The sequence below is a fragment of the Vicugna pacos genome, chromosome 31, assembly GCF_048564905.1.
Source record: "Vicugna pacos chromosome 31, VicPac4, whole genome shotgun sequence".
Classification (NCBI taxonomy): domain Eukaryota; kingdom Metazoa; phylum Chordata; class Mammalia; order Artiodactyla; family Camelidae; genus Vicugna; species Vicugna pacos.
The window spans coordinates 12,047,430-12,064,772 of NC_133017.1; the positions used below are offsets into that span (position 1 = coordinate 12,047,430).

General features: G+C 44.3%; 1 long non-coding RNA gene across 1 annotated transcript; it reads left to right on the forward strand.

The window, feature by feature from the left end:
* Positions 1 to 15,324: 15,324 nt before the first annotated feature.
* On the forward strand, positions 15,325 to 16,322 carry LOC116286141 (uncharacterized). Its single transcript, XR_012066085.1, has 3 exons — positions 15,325 to 15,473; positions 15,592 to 15,724; positions 15,942 to 16,322. It is a non-coding gene; the product is annotated as an uncharacterized lncRNA (long non-coding RNA).
* The last annotated feature ends 1,021 nt before the right edge of the window (positions 16,323 to 17,343 follow it).

The following is a 17,343-nucleotide window of genomic DNA, read 5'->3' on the forward strand; positions in this document are numbered from 1 at the left end:
TTATTTTGAAAGAAAAAAAACTATCTGCATATGAACTACCGTGTTTTTGTACTGTTCCTAAGCTTCCCAGTGTTCAAAGACTGCCGGGAAGAAGGACACGGCTTTGCTTTTCGGGCCCGGGTTGGCCGATTCGTGCATTCATTGACCGAGCGCTAATGTGCTGAGTTCTGTTCTGGAATCTCGGTACTGGGATTCTGACCATAAAACGGACCAATTTCTTGCTCTTAGGGAACCTGTGTTTTTATTCAGCAAGAGAGGAACGTGAATACATCTGTAGTCCGAGGACACTGCTGCAGATCCCGGTACTAGAAAATGGGGTGCGGCGACCATAAAAGTACCTTTAAATAGGTCTGAAAATAGTTTTATGACACCTTGATACATTTCCACAAGCTTACCAGGAGTAGTTTTGCAACTTTATTAGTTATTTTAATATATTAGAATTAAATGAAATTGCCTGTTAGGTATTCATTCATTCATATGATAAACATATTTTTCAACTCAATATGTGGTTAATCATCTAAGAACGTTTTGGGGGGCCACTTCTATAAGACTTTTAGGAAAATAAATCTGAGCACTAAAATTTTGTATCCTGGGAAGTTTGGCTAATCTAGCACGACAGAGTCCTTTTAGAAAACGCCAGCATATATAGATTTTCTGTAATACTTTATGCTACTAATATGAATATTTTCAAAATAAGGAGTTGTTACCAGGACATTTGACCTGTACTCTACAAAACAGCTTCCTGCATTTTCTGGGTGAATTGTCTGGGCGTCTCACATCACATATTACTTAATGAAGTAGGTGGCTGTAAACATGGTAGGGCGATTCTAGAAACTGTATGTTGAAAACTTGCTAGAAATTATTTCTGTGGCTGAAATCACTGGTGCCTTCTGAGAAAGTACATTACTGAGGAGCATATCAGAGACCACGCCTGGCACGTGCCTCAGTGATGGCGGGACGTGGGTGGGGGCTGGTGTCTTAATCTCTAGAACGTCCATGAGATGACACTGATGCTAGATTTTGTTCTCGTGAAGTGTTGCCCCTCAGAACACGTCTAGTAGTAACAGGTGAATCATTCTATTAACAAGGAAACATAATACAGGAGAACAGATCATTATTTACCTCCTTATAAATAACTCCTGGAAATGCCTGGGCAGCAGGAAGTCTGCTTTAATTTGTGTTCACGTCCATCATATAAAATTGGTACCTCATCCAACTTGTATATTAACGTCTCAGTGTTGCAAACTCCAGGCCAGGAGGGGACTTACTGCATTCAATTCAGTGATGATGTTTGTATATTCATTCATGTTTGAGAATGGCCGGGGCAGCTCCTGCAGGTGTGTGGCTGACCTGTAAGACCAGCTGCAGGGCGAGGACCGAGTCGTTACTGAATAAATGGTTGTTTCTGCTCTAATAGGAACCACAGAGAAGACAGGTCAATTAGGACCTAATTAATTTTCTCTCACTATTTGTCAAGCGTGTAAATCCAGCCATCACCATGGTATTGATAAGAGATTTTTCAGCCCCCAATTTTTATGGTCTTGGTTGTAATTATCAGAGAGACTAAGAACTACCCCACTGCTCTTCCTGGGTGTCTGGATGACCTCCAGGGTCCAAGATGAATTTCCCTCTTTGCCATAATGGGGCTGCTTCTTAGAAAATGGCAGTAATGGTGGAGCATTAAAATAACGTATGCCGAATTTCCTCAGCTGTTAATGAGAACTGACGTGATTTGATTTCCCTGTATTGAAACGAGAGTGTCTTCTGATTCACCTTCATGCCCCTTGAACTGTTTACCCCCATGACCCACCAGGGTGATGAGTTTATCAGGACGTCTCCCAGTTGGTGAAGAAAGTTAAGTTATTATCAAGCTTCAACTTCCTAAGTATACTTCAAGGCAGATCAGGGACAGATGGCTATTCTTAACAGCTTTTATGTTTTCTTAGAGTTCACTGGTATTTTTGGTACTATGTTACAGTACATTGTAGTTACTAGCAATAAAAATGTTTAGAAAAAAATCAGACCATGTGCGATGCTTAGGGAAAACGACCTAGCAGAAGGATTTATTCTGTAGTAAGCCTGGAATTAGCCAGTCTTGGATTTCAGGAGGGCTGTGGAAGCAAAGAAGGGAGTAAAGAGGTCAACTTACGAAATCCTTGAAAGAAAAACTTAAGGGGCGAGTTAAGGAGCTGTTCTGTGTTCTAGAATTGCTTGCGAGATGCGTGCATGTGTAGCAGACCTTCAGTGGTCCTCAGGTAATAAGATGTTGCTCTGGAGTTTCTTCATCTTACTTTTGACGTCTCACTTTTTCTTCCATAGAAAGGATGCAGATGGGGTCGCGATTTCACAGGGACTCACTACTGCATGTGGAGGTTTGCTGTCTCTCTTTGTTTGTAGAAAAGCCCGTTTTTAGGATTCTCTGAGCAAACTAGCTAGTCAAACGAATTAGCAAAAACACAATGGCAGAATACAGCCATGAATTTATTTCCCACTGTGTGCCAGACACAAAAATTATATTTGACCCTCCAAAAAATCCTACAGGGAGGATATTACCTATCTTATGGATGAAGAAACCAAGAGTTCAGAGACGTGTTTCAAAGCTGTCACAGTTAGAGCCAACTCAGTATGTTCCTTTTCTGTCATTTTGTCCCACCTCTTACAAGGTTCTCTCTCAGCATAAAAATGAGAAAGTATTGCAGCTTTCTCTGTCTCTTCACTGATGCTGTCCACACGGCGACTGAATGATACTGGAATAAATGTGGCTCTTTATCAGGTCCAGAGAACCACCATCATATCTTATTAAGTATATGTTTTTGAGCGTGCCGGGAAGCAAAGGCAGGGGGAAGACTTAGAGGCAGTGAGGACCGGGGCTGCGAGACGGTGGACACAGTGTCCTCAAAAGACCAATAGTGAAAAAAAAGGCTGACAATGGACTTTGCAATAAAAATGATACAAACCAGATAACAGTGGGGCGATGTCTTTAAAACTGTTTGGGCGTGTGGCATTACCACCCTTGAATCCTGCACCTGGAGCAAGCTTTCTTCAAGAAAAGAAGGCTCAATAGAGACATTTTTGGGAAAACAGAAAATTTTTTAATTAACTGGCTTGAATTAAAGTAAATGTTAAGAAGCTTAAAGACAATGATTCCTGATGAAAAATTAGTAAATGCAGAAAAGATGGAGAAAAACAGAAATGACAAACATGCAGGAAATATAGATGAACAGTGAGTGCTAAAAACAGCTGTAATATCTTGTGGGATTTACAGTATATGACAATGTAACACAAAAGGTGGGGCTGGGGGCAAAGAGAGTCAAAATCTTCTACGGTTTAAGAAATGTTACTAAAATGTAAACAAAAAAATCAGTTGCTTTCCTCTCTGCCATACATCTTAGCAGCACCTGAGTGTTTAAAAATGCTCTTAAAATTAATATCGTTTAATAAGTGATGATCAGTGAGAAATCTGGAAGCGAACACTTAGCACACACAGATCACTCTTCCTTCCCTGGGTGCGTCTGTAATGGGAGATAATTCTGTTTCCATCCATAACAGACTTTCTAGTTTTGGGAAGGCAAGAACCCATTCTTGTTTTCCCTTGTGAAGTGAGTATCCTATTGTTACGAACGTCAATTAGTTAATCCCACAGGGACAACTCAGTGACACCACAAAGACCAATGATCCTGTGAGTTCTGAGAAAAGATGTGTGTCAAAGTCTCACTGACTGACTCGCTCTCAGCCTCCTGTCAGGTGGTGTTAACACCTCCTTCGGGACTTGCTCCTGCACCCCCAGGGCCCGGGGTTGCGCCTTGACGTTAACAGATGGACGTGTAGTCCCAGCGTTCCCTGCATAATTTGCTTTACACAAGTCTAATAATTACAAAATACTGATTTTTTGCTAAATTTGAGAATCAGATTTTGTTTTAGGAATCTCAGAAAAACACTGAAAGAGAGACAGGGCGACCAGCTCTTTTTCATCTTGGTATCCAAGAGAATTTCCACAACGACAGAGCCCCAGTTACACTGAGTACATCTTTATGAATTTAAAATGCGGCGCGTTTCCTTGTCAAAATGCAGGAAACGTTTTCTTTTTCCTGCATTTGTTTAGGGAAGGTCGTGAATTAGAGGTTAGAAACAAAGGCACTTTTAGTTGGAAAAACCCTGGTTCTTTCCGTTGTAACCAAGAAGACGAATATTTTATACAATTAGCAAGACCGGAGCAATGATTGTAATACGTCTCATGTTATTAAACATTAAGGGAAAATCCACAGAGATTGCAACTTTGCATAAAATCACTTTATAAATGAATTCTCTCTGTTAAGTAAAAATAGTAGACAATTTACTAAATGGTGAGGCTTTGCACAGAAGCAAGTAGAATCCTCTTTGTATGGGAAGATTATGATGTGTAACGAGGAAAATCCTGAATCCTGCTATTCTAAGAATGAGATGATTTTTACTTGACTAGCTCTTTCCTAACAATTATGACTTAGAAATCATTTCTTTCTTTCGGAGATGAATCTGAAATAAATGAACTTACAGTAATGAACTTATAAAAATCGCTTCTGCCAGTAACATCAGGTGCATAGCGCTGAGAAAACCCGGCTCTAAAATCACACGTCTCCTGGGGAAGGGCACGTGTTACTCTTGTCGGAGAGACCCGAGCCGCGGGGGTCAGCGTGACACAGAAAACCGGCTTCTGTCTCCAGAACAGACTCGGAGCTTCAGGTAAGGGGGTTCTGAACACAACGGTCCACGTACCTCTTCACCTATTTCCCGAGGATGTAAGACCCTGAGTTCCCTTCCAGCACTGGTGGTGGTCAGATTATGATGTTCGTAAAAATCTAAAAAAAAAATCCTAACAGGATGTGGCTAAAGTTGGATAAACGACCCTTTCCAAGGCCACGCTGTGTCTGAAAAGCGACAGCCACTTCTCTTCTTTCCACTGACGGCCTCTTTCTCACCAGTGACCCCCCTCAGCCCCACTCTGTCCCTCCTGACTCCTGAGCTGAGGTACCAACTCCTAAGCCGCCCGCACACCGCCCGCGGGCCCCCCCTTTCCCCAGCCCGGTTGACGCATCGGCTGTGCGCACGCCCTCTAGCGAGACCCCGGCCCCAGCCCCCGGCCGCAGCCCCCGCCCCAGTTCCACATCTCAGGCGTCCAGGTTCCTCTGCTCACGCTGTCCCCTGATGCAGCAAATTAGTACCCAACAACAAACTAAGTAAGTTTGACAGTGTTTTCCCTGCAGTTCTTTTCTGTGCTATTTTATATTGACTTTGCCCTAAAGCGAAATACGTTGCAAAACCCACATTTTTTTTCTGGGAGGTAAACTCGATGGCAGCAATCATTTTACCTTTCTTTGGATATTTACATAAACATATGCCTGCAAGCCTTTGGGGGAAAAGAAAAAGAAGCTAGCTTGTTCTGGCAGGAATCGTAATTAGTGATTCTCCAGGGAATGTTTAGAAGCTCTGTTTGTGGGTGTCTGTGGTGAATATTTTTCTGAAGTGCTGACGGATGTGAAATGGGTCAGCAGTGCGGGCGTAGTGTGGTGTCTAGATTTTCTGGATTTTCAGGGAGGAGAGGATAGCGAGGCGTGTCGCAGTCCTGGGGAGCCTGGTGTTTTCCCTCGTGGGTCGGCGAGTAGAGGCAGTTTCTGAACACCTGCAAGGAAAGATCACCCGGGCCTGGACCTCGGAAGAGCAAATTGGAGAACTGGATGGTCGACTGAAGCAGTGAGTTGGTTATGAGAAGCCGCTGATCAGAACTAGGGGACATGGACCCTGATGGAGAAGCCAGTGTGCCCTGGGGTGGAGGGTCCGCGTGTCAGCAGGGCTCCCCAGACCCTCTTATGACGCCGTCTGTCTGGGGAGTGGCCTGGCTCACCTCCAGCAGGGTGCAGAGAACCTGCAGCTGCTCTGGGTGGATTCGCTCTGCTCAGTCTGCAGGTGCCAGAGCTGAGCTTGAGCCTCCCGCTCTCAGATATGGTGAGTCAGCTTGGGGAATTCTGCACAGAGTCGGACGCTGGGAACCTCAGCGTGTGACAAAGGCAGCAGTGATGAGCCGCACTTGCAGTCACGTGGTGAGCAAGCGGGGAGGACAAGATGAGCTCTAGCGGGTGATACTGCTTCCTTCACTGCTGATTTCTCAGCATCTGTGTGCCCCCAATTTTTCGCTACTCTGTGTGTTTTAATCTAGCTCCTTGATAAACATGGCAATTTAGAGCCCAGAGGTAGCTTCTTTGAGGACCCTGTGCAGAACTGAACACAAAAGCAAACGGCAGAAAAAGGATCCTAGAGGGAAACAAACATTTAAAATGCTTTTTTGGATCCTTTGACCTTGATTTTTGTAATTCAGCCAAGAGTATATTTACACGCGAGTCACACCGACTCCTACCCGCCCGCCCGTCTCTCCCCACTTCTTTCATCTTTCCTTTGAATTACTCACTTTCTTCTCTTCCCTGGTTTTCCTCTTCAGACTCTATTGGACCTCAATTTATTTATTTCATTTTTATTTTTATTTAAGTAGAGTCGATTCACGGTGTTAGTTTCTGGGGTACAGCATATACATATATATTCACATATATACATGTGTACATATGTATTCCTTCAGGGTCTAGTCATGTTTCTTGATGTTATTTGCGTTCAGAAAAGAAATGAATGTGATGATGGAGCTAAACAGAACAGAATGACACAAAATGAGAAGTGTGTCTGCACCTCCCTCCCATTCCTACCGTGTGCTCCTTCGAGTCAGTCACTTTTAATTATTTCTGATGTCAGTTCCTCTGGTTGTCACCTCTCCAAATAATGTAAATTACATGAATTTGGAGGGTTTTGGAGCGAAGACTATGCCTCTTATTTCTTTCTTATGTTTAGAGACACTTAAATATAAGGATCAAAGGCTCATGATGAAAAGAGCAACTGGATTGAGTAATAACTCAGAGTTGGTTTTGATTCTAGTTTTTCTAGTGCTTACTCCCCAGTCTAGACTTTAGAACAACTCACTTGAGGGAGTGTTTGAAACTACAGAGAGAGAGGAAAAAAACCAAATTTCTAGCTAGAAGCATTGTTTCACATATGCTTAATGAATATCTAGTATATAGTTACATTGGTTCCAAATTCTGGAACGTTTCACTCATAACTGTTTAGAACTTCCAGAATAAAATATTAGAAAGATGAAGTTTAAAGTGCTTTGAAAACACTAATTTACAGACACTTTATATCCAAGTTTCTGCAGCACTGTAGCAGAGGTCTTCTGTTTACCTGCTTCTCAGAGCTAATCCATCGCCCACGTAAGTATTGTGTTATCAGCGTTGCTAATCCAACCACTAAGAGCGAGGTAGCAGATTTAAGTAGAAAATCTACACAGAAAGTCTTAGAGCAAAATAAACAGTAAGGCAAAGTTGCCTGCCATTAAAAGTGCTGTCAGCACTCTACCCCCTTCACTATACTTCATCTTAAAATATGTAAGGACATAAATTAAATCGATATGTATTTTTTATTACTGACCCAGTCTGTGTTCCTCCAAGTCAGTGGGCAGGGGAATAGTCACAAGACAGATTGTTTGTCTTTGCTTTGTTGTGGGCTATTTGTCACTGTAACATATGGAAATTGAAAGAGCCATCTTTGGTATCATTCTTCAACAATATATTCCCTTTTGTCGCTATTCTGCACATTGTATTTTATTTAAAAAAACAAACACATTATAGAGGGTCCATTTTTGAGACTTTTAAAAAGGGCTTTTACAGCATTTGTACACTAGGAAGGGCTTCGTACGTTCACAAAGAGTGATTCAGTGGATTAATTTGGCAAGAGAGTGTTGGTCTTCCTCTTCCTTCTGAATCTCTTTTTAAGAGGCAGGCTACTTGTATGTGTGCAATAATTTGAATCCGTGATTATTTGGGGGCAGAGACATCAGCTAACTAGGATAATTAAGAAATTTTTAGTTCTATCATTTTAAAAAAATGTACAGCTGACTTTCAAGGTGACTGTTTCTAGTTTGCAGCACGTAACATTTGCCCGTGTACACAGAGATTTATTCGAAGTAAGCAAAAGTAACATCTGGAAAAGCGGGTGGTGTGCACGCTCTAAATATCTCGATTTCTTATTTGCCACTATTTATGAGAGAAATTTGACATCTTCTGCTTTCAGAGGTTTAATGGAACCCCTTGAACAGCTGGATAAGAACACAAAACAAAGTGGGTGCAGCTTACGTATGGAATATGGGAATATGCAAAAGTCTTTAATCACAAAACTAAGCAAAGTGAGATGCTTTTAAAGGATGATGGAAAAGAAGAGTTCTTGCCCGCTGACTTAGAAAAGACTTAAAAATATTACTTGGAAAAGTCTTGGCTTCCCTTGGAAGGTCATCTACATTCTGCCGGCTTCTGTAGGTGACACGTGACACCGGTGGCCATTGTTAAGTCGGTGTGGCTGCATGAAGGTTGCAGGAACAGGTCAGGCAGGCTCCGCCCCATGTGGGCTTGGAGCACAAAGAATTGGTTGTAATCACTGAAGAGCACAGCCCGTGACTCCTGAGAACTTACCAGCAATGAGGATAATTCCTAAAGACTGAAAAAAGGCAAACGTAGAGACCCTGAGGAAAAAGGAGGCTGGATGAGGGTAAAAGCAGCTTTCAAAACCATTGGAAATATGTCACATAGTAATAACTCGTCTAAGCTGACAAGCTCTGTCAAGTTAAACTGCCTTTTTTTTTTTTCATATGAAAGTGATTTCCTTAGAAGGTAAGGGACGGGGAACAAAAGGTAATAAGATTTCACCTTAGTGGGCTTAAGTTTTTATCTCAGAGGATGTCTGTCAAAACATTGTAGAAATACAGTTTAGATCAAAGAGGTGTTAGGTTAAAGCAGGTGTGAATGGCGGGAAGACAAAATAAAGTCTGTTCTAAGTAACTTAAAAGTAAGGAAGTCACTGAAATGCAGTGAGGGGTTGGTGATCATGTTGTCTTATTTGTTGTGTTAGTTAAGGACTTAGATTACAGAATGTGTATTAATGTCCATTAAACACGGTAATTCTTCCAAGTTGATGACCAATTTGGTGTAGTAGAGGGTGATAAATATAATGATGTAGGTATGAGAGAATCTGCTTGGGAGAAAATGACCTGAGCGAGTACATCGTCAGTAAAAATTGTACTTCCGGAAGTGATGCAGAAAATGATCACATGGCAGATACGGATAAGGAAGATATTAGAAATTATGACTAGCAGTCTGGAAAGTCGGAGCCCTTACATTCAGCACGGATCACCCTGCACCCTCCCCCACCAGCAAGCCGTGTGCAAATGACATTTCAGAAAGGACTCCAATTGGAAGAAAGGAGATGCAGTGGGAGAAGTTTGGGGAGAGGCAGAGTGCATTCATTTTACTGGGTGGGCAATTTCAGCTTGATGATTTACAGGAAGGATGGAAACTGGGAGAGGCGCAGAAAAGAGACATAATAAGAAATAGGAAATGAGCTGATAAGGAAAGGAAATTTCACTTGGGGCGAAATATAAAGTGGAACTAAGTAGGGAGGACTGAGTGAGTACCTACGGTGATGACACACTGATGCTTATCAGCTAACTCTGGTTTCCCTGGTCTCTTTAGAGATCAGTGTGGCTTTAAAGTAGCAGAAATGTTCTAGTCCTGTAAAAAATGCCATTCGTACTTTGAGGGGGACTGCATGGAATCTGCAGATTGCCTTGCGCACCATGGTCATGTTAACAATACTGATTCTTCCAGCCCAAGAACACAGTGTATCTTTCCTTCTGTTTTGTCGTCTTCAATTTCTTTCTTCACCGTCTTATAGCTGAGTGCAGGCCTTTTACTTCCTTCGACAGGTTTATTCCTAGCTATTTTATTCTTTTTTATGTGATGGTAAATGGGATTGTTTCCTTAATTTCTTTTTCTGATATTTTGTTGTTGGTGTATAGAAATGCAGCTGACTTCTGTGTGTTAATTTTGCATCCTGCAACTTCACCGAATTCATTGACGAGCTCTAGTGGTTTTCTGATGGCCTCTAGGGTTTTCTTTGTACAGTATCATGTCATCTGCACACAGTGACACTTACTTCTCTTCCAGTTTGGATTCCTTTTATTTCTTTTCCTTCTCTGCTGTGGCTAGCGCTTCCAACACTCTGTTGAATATAAGTGGCGAGACTGGGCATCCTTGTCTTGTTCCCGATCTTAGAGGAAATGCTTCCAGCTTTTCACCATAAAGTATGATGTTAGCTGTGAGTTTGTCATGTGTGGCCTTCATTATGTTGTGGTATGTTCCTTCTGTGCCCACTTTCTGGAGTGTTTTAATCTTAAGTGGATGTTAAATTTTATCAAAAGCTTTCTCTGCATCTATTGAGATAATCATATGAGTCATATAATCATATGAGATATAGAAGCAACCTACGTGTCCATTAACAGAGGAATGGATACAGAAGATGTGCGACACACACACACACAGACACACACATGCGCAAGCGCACACTGGAATACTACTCAGTTGTAAGAAAAGAAGGAAATGTTGCCATTTGCATATTAGATAGACTTGGAGGGCATCATGTTAAGTGAAATAAGTCAGACGGAGAAAGAGAAATACTGTATGATCTCACTTATATGTGGAATCTAAAAAAATACAGCAAACTAGTGAATAAAACAAGAAAGAAGCAGGCTCACAGGTACAGAGAACAAGCCAGCAGTTACCAGTGGCGGGGGTGGGGGCAGCAGGGCGAAGGGATTTAGAGTACAAACTACCAGGTGTAAAACCAGCTACAAGGATGCGTTGCCCCACACAGGGAATACAGCCGCATTCTATGTAATCATTCAATAACAACTGTAAATGGAGTGTAACGTTTAAAAATTATGACTCACTGTCTTGTACACCCATAACATATAATACTGCACAGGAGCTATACATCCATAAAAAATAATGAAAAATGTAAAAATTAAAATAAATAAATAACATAAAAGCAGAAACAGCTGCAGGATCCTGTTTAGAACTTACATTTTCTTAATTTGCCAGAATTTGTCAAAATTCTGTCCAGTGTGAAGCCCATCTCAACTTGATGTTCCTAACCATCTTTGAAAGTGCTCGGCTGCTCCAGGAGGGAAAAGGAAGCTATTCCATATTTCCTGGAGACAGGATTGGAAAGTCAGTAACCAAGACTCCACTCTCTGTCACTCAAAAGACACATGGCCCCTCTCCTCCATGTCTCTTTGCTTCCCTCTTTGCCTGCTTCATCCTCTCTCCCTCTTTGGGCTGGCTCACCTCTCCCCACAGCCTGGATTGGCTGCTCCTGTGTCTCCGTGTTTCCGATGTAGGGCTCTCCTCTCTCTGTTTATACCGTCTTTGTTGGGGGGGAACTGTCCAGAAGGAAACCCACCAGGTGGGTAAAGGTTGTTTCCATAGATGTGCTGCAGAAGAGGCCAAGGTGAGGGTGATGTGTGGAGGTGCCAGTAATACCACGTGTTTTGTTTTTAATAAGAATGTGCTCCTGTATTCACTGCGCATTTAGAAGCTAATTTCAGAGTAATGTAATCTTTCCATTTGTAAAGATGATTATGACGGGAAGACATAAAGCTGTTTCATCCTAAAGACTCAGTGCAGTGAGAAAAGTCTGGGGTCCCAGTATTTGACTGTGTGGTCAGTGTCTGTCAAAGGCTCATTTAGTGATGCGTGGAATTTTAGATCTGGAGAAGACCTTAGAAATGATTCATTTTTTTTGTCCTTTAGTATATGTGATTCCTTTTTTTTAAACTGAAGTATAGTCAGTTACAACGTGTCGATTTCCGGTGTGTAGCGTAATGTGATCTCATTAACTAGGGTAGATGTGTGGCTTGGGTCCTGCCAATCAGAAGACAATGTAGATCTGGAGCTGGGAAATGAGAGGGGCCCCGCTGGGGAGAACTGATCTTCTGACAAAGGTGGTGGTGATGTCTTTATCTGCTGGGGATGCCGGGTGGAGGTTTGCGTGGTTGGGTCTTTGTCACAGACACTGGGCAGCAGAGACGGACCAGGGTTCAGTGGGGCAAGCTGGTGAGGAGCTGGGCACTGACCCTACCCCGGGGCATGGGAGCCTGGCTGACCAGTGCCACGAGCCACGTGGTTTCATGTGGTCATCTTCTCTTTTGTATCAACTAGACAGACTGGGTTCTGTGAGTTCTTTTCCTAAAACCCCTGGGTGATACAGTTAAATTTTTGCTTCTAATTTATCCACTTCTATGATACTCTTCTCATTAGAAGAAGCTGTTACACTTCTCTCCCCCCATCTCATCTTTTCTGTAAAAGTAGATACGAAACATCAATTCATGGATGAGATCGCTGAAGGGTCCCAGAGAGCACTTGTTGAAGTAAGTGTTACTTTTTGTAAAATGGGCATTTTCAGGGTTTACAGATAGGATTTTAAAGTTTATAGGACACCATTCAGAGCAGTTTTAGTTTCTCTGCTGGTCACATAATTTATCTCGTTAAGAGTCTTGGGGCAAAAAACAGAGGCCTGAGATTGAAAACTCTATTTCTAAAATAAGAACGTAGGAAGCATTGAAAGAAATGGAGAACCCAATGTGCCTAACTTCATAAACCCTTTTATTTTATAAGCAAAAAAAACCAAAAAAACCCCTGAAGCCCCAAGTAATTAATGTTCATCACACAGTTCGGAAAGGTCAGAGCTGAATCCAAGGCCTCCTGGGGCTTCTGTTCCAAGACTCTTCCCCTTTCCCGTGACACGGCAGCATCACTGGAGGATCACGGGATTTCTCATGGAAGCCGAGGGCGCATTTGGGAGATTCTGGCTCAGATTTCCTGCATGTGCGCTCCCTGCCTCCACCCCAGCTCTGGGCAGTCTACCTCTTGGGGAGGATCTTTCCCTCTCTCCCCGCTCCCCTCGCAGGAGGAAGGCAGCAGTGGCAGTCCGCCTGGTCGCGTGGCAGCGCATTTCTAGGGCATGTCCACCTAAGACGTTGACTGATTCCAAAATCTCCCACATGCTGGCGTCTGTCTCTGGTCATTATCACCCAAACCCATCTCCCAAGTGGGAAAAATCCATTATCACGCATCCTACCCTGTGTTGACCTTCAGCCCAGTGTTTCCTCATTCCTGAAGAAACAGTGGTGCTTGATTTCCCAGTTCCCTGCCTGTTTTATAAGAAAATGTCCTTTCTAAACTGATGGATTCATTGGACGAGTCTGTGCTAAGTGGCTGTCGTGAGCCCAGGAGTGATCCAGGCTAGAGCTGTAAACAGTTTGGGTTTTCTTTGCAAAACTTCTCTCCTTGTGGAGCTCACGTTCTATTAGGAAAACAAACGTTATGCCTGTCAAATAAGTACATGATTCGGCAAGTTAGACAAGCGAAGTACAGGGGGAAACACTGCACACACAGCAGGAGGATGGATGCTGGGGTTTGGGCTCACAGCTCCAAACCGCGTCAGGGGTCAGCACCAGGAGGGGACGTCTGAGCAAAGACTTGAAGACGGGTGAGGACGTCGAGGACGTGCTGAGGGTTCTCATGGAGGACGGTGTGAAGTCGTCGTCTGGTTGCGTGGAGCGCGAGGTGCCTTGGGAAATGCGAGAGGACCGCCGGGCCCTTCTGAGGACTCCCTTGAGGCTGATCTGCACGTGTAAACGTAACGTCGGGCCGGTCAGCACGCTCGTGGGGTGTGGGTGTTTATCCACACCCGGTCCCCTGGGGGAAGATGTGCTTAGAGTCGGCAGAAAGGTAGATGTCACAAGAATTGCGGGTACAGTGAAGCCAGAGAGGGTAAAATAAACTGAGAATGGGGTTTTACTGATTGTCCATGACAGTTACACGGGCCCAGAGGGAAGAATGGCTTATTGCGGGCATGAAGACGGGAGATGGAGAAGCAGCTGATTGTATGTCCTGCTGGAGCCAGGGGCTTCCTGGGGTGTTCTGAGCTCGCCTGAGGACCACCCGGACAGTGATCGAGCGCTGGGTGTGTTCTGGACACGGTGCAGGGGGCTTCAGGTGGGTCGTCCCTGCTAAGCTTCCCTGTGGACGTCTGGGTGGGTGTCATCCTCTATCCAACCTCGTTCTGCAGGGGAGAGAATTGAAAGAGAGGCTGAGTTGGGGCCTGGCGCTCTCTGACTCTCCGGATCAGCCACGTTAACGTGAGGTGACGTGTGTGAAGCCTGTAAACTGCTTGCCAGACAGAGCTGTTGTTCAGCGAACTGGGGACTTGAACGTACACAACATGTAGTTTCACTACTGGCCAAAGGCAGCAGTGATGGCGGGTCTGTATCCTCAGGCAGAAGGCTGGACGTAGCCTACGAGTTCAGGGTGGTGTTTCTTTTCCCTGCTTAGTAATCTGATTTTCATACACGTTCCAAGAAGTGTGGTGCGAATATAAGAAAAATCGAGTTGTTAGGATGGCGTGTTTTAATTCCTGGTCGTATTGTTTTTCTTTAAAAGACAATAGATCTTGATCTCTCATTTCATGGGCTTTAAAACAGAAATCAGCTTGTAACTAAAATTTCAGGAAACTGACGTTCAAGCTCAGAAGTAAGAAAGCAGGACGTATTTTCCAGTAAATGGAAAATGGTAGAATGTGTATTTATTATTGTAAACAGGAAGCCTAATAAAGTAGTCGAAGGCCAATGTGAGTTAAGCAGTTTCTCTAGAAATGACTCTGAAAGGAGGAAATTAAAACTCATCAAATAGGTTCATAAAATTAAACTTTAAGCTGGTGAAGGGCTGCCCCCACCTCAGATGTCCTTTCCAACTTTTTCTGCAATCTGTCTGTTCCGCTGAAGAAGAATGACTCGGCCCTCGTGTGCTGTGCACCTCGCCGACAAGTCACTGTCCGAGAATGAATCATTTACGTGTTGCCCGTGGGCTGGAAAGCCCCTGGGCCCCAGTGTCCCGTTGTCACAGCCGTGGGTGTGAGGACCAGCGCGGCCCTTCCCTGCTAGCTGTTTTACAGGTATTTCCTCCCGTCCGTGTCCCCACTTTGAGTCAGTGGACACGACGCGGTGTCCACTGGTCCGAGGAACCTCTCTTAAAAACCTAACTGGCAGCTTGGAAAAGGAGCTTTAGAAAGAACTGGAGGTTGCAGCCAAAGTAACCTCGATCCATGAGCATTTGAAAGGTGACAGTGGACAAGTGAGAGAGGTTCGTTCTGTGACCACGCATGCCGAGACGCATCTGGGCGAGAAAGCAGGGGCGTCCCCACAGCATCCAGTCCGTCCCCGCAGTAATGAAGCCTGTCCGTTACACTTTGTTGCTCAGCGTGTCTTCCAGCCGAGGCTGTCCCTTGGAATTGATGCAAGTGACAAAGGCTGCCGGAACTTTGCTGGGGAGTCAGTTCCGGGCTAATGTGCCTCACAGCCTTTCCCCAGCCTCACTGCTTCGCAGCTAGGTTGGGAAGGACAACGACTTTGTTTATGCTTTCTCTTATCTTAATGAGTCTCTCCATGATCTCTACGCCTCTCTAGAGAAGATCTGATTTGAAGTTATTTAAGGCCATTCTCTCTGTGGAGAGAGGTGACCTGTTAATCTGTGACACTGTCTTACCCTGAAGACTTTGAAAGCCACGTGAGCGCTGACGCCCTTACTCATGTGCTCTCTGTATCCTGTCCCTCTTTTCATTTCTTTGCCCCAGAGTTGCTTTGTCTTCACCAAACAGCAAATAGGAACCTTGGTGGAAAAATGGGCAGACGCTATGAACAAGCCATTTCAGGAGAGGAACCTTAAAAACTCATTAGTAATTTGAGAAATGCAGCTTATGTGTACATGTGAGTATGAAATATCAGCGACATTTTATTAGACAGCCCAGGTGATGGAAGGGATGTGCCGACGGAGGGAGGGTTTTTATCCCGTGCTCCTGGGAGTGGAGGAAGCTCCGCCCGTCCTGGCGAGTCATCTAGCACGACCTAATCAAAGCGATGCTCTGTGTCCTCCAAGACGCAGCGTGTCCCTCCAGGACATACTCCCCGGGAAATTATTTTACAGGATCATCAAAGAGCCTGCAAGAGGGTGTTCCTCAGAGCGCATTTGTGGTGACAGAGCTGAAGGCAGCAGGAGTGTCCATCAAGGGCAGGATGGCTGGGTTAAATCTGGTGGACTCCTGCCACGGAGTAAGCACTCTGCAGCAGTTATGTGACGGGGACACTGTGCTGCACACCAGAAATGGGCACACTGTAACTGGCTGTAGTTCAGTTAAAAGAAAAGCTAAAAAAAAAAAAAAAAGAAACAGCCAACTGGATAAACCTCTAGCAACATGAATGGATCCTAAACCGAACTGTTGAATGTTAAAGAAAAAAATGAGTGTGAATAGAGAACAACATTTAAATAAATTGAATCTACTTGTATAAAATAAAATTATATTGTTTTCAGAAATACAGAACAAATCTATATGCATGTATGTGTGGGTATGTATGTACATACATATATATAAATATAATAATATGCATGTAATCTCATCCTCTGTTCTTAAGGCCGAAGGAAGGAGAGCTGTCCTTGACCAGGGCTGAGCGCTACAGCCTTCTGAGGTCTTGGGGGGGGTGGGGCGGGCTTGTCTCGAGAGGTCTTCCATACCCCCAGACACTCCCTTTAAGCCCTGTCTAAGGTTGTGGGGTCTCAAAGCCAAATTTTGGGCCATAGGAGCCTGATCTCTAGTCCAGTCCCCACTCCCACACCTGCTGACACCCGTCCCTTCCCCTGCTCCACTCTACTTCCCCTCCACTCTCTGTTCCTCCATCCTGCCTTCGTCCCCCCAGCTCTGCTGAGACATTATCAACGTATAACATGTGTAAGTTCAAGCCTGCCCTCATTTTCAGTCTCGCCCCTCATATTCACCTTACTTGCGTTCCCCCCCAGTCCCTGTCACTACCCCAGATTCCTCCTTCAGCTCCTGCCGGAATCTTTCCTGCCTTCCTCCCAACGACCGGGGCTGGATCTACCCAGGACCCCTAGTTTGGAGTCTCTCGTCCGGGACGGCCAACAAGTACTTCTGTGAATCTCTGGGAGAATAATCAGGCTCTAAAATATCGATGCACCTGTCAGGTTTGGGCTGGATCTGTTTACCTCAGTGTAGTGGACTGAATAGTACCCCCCGCTCCCGCCCCGCCACATGCCTGCAGACTGGAACTCAGAATGTGATCTGATTTGGATCTTGTTTGGAAGTAGGGTCTTTGCAGGTATAATTAAGATTGGGATAAAAATGAGGTTATACTGGCTTGCAGTGGATCCTAAATTTAATGAGGGTCCTTGTAAGAGACAGAAAAGGGCACACAGACACACACAGGCAAGGAGACCTGCGGAGACGGAAGCAACGAATGGGTCACGTTGTCCCAGCTCAGGGGACACCTGGGGTCTCTGTAAACTGGAAGAGTCAGGAAGCATTCTGCCTTAG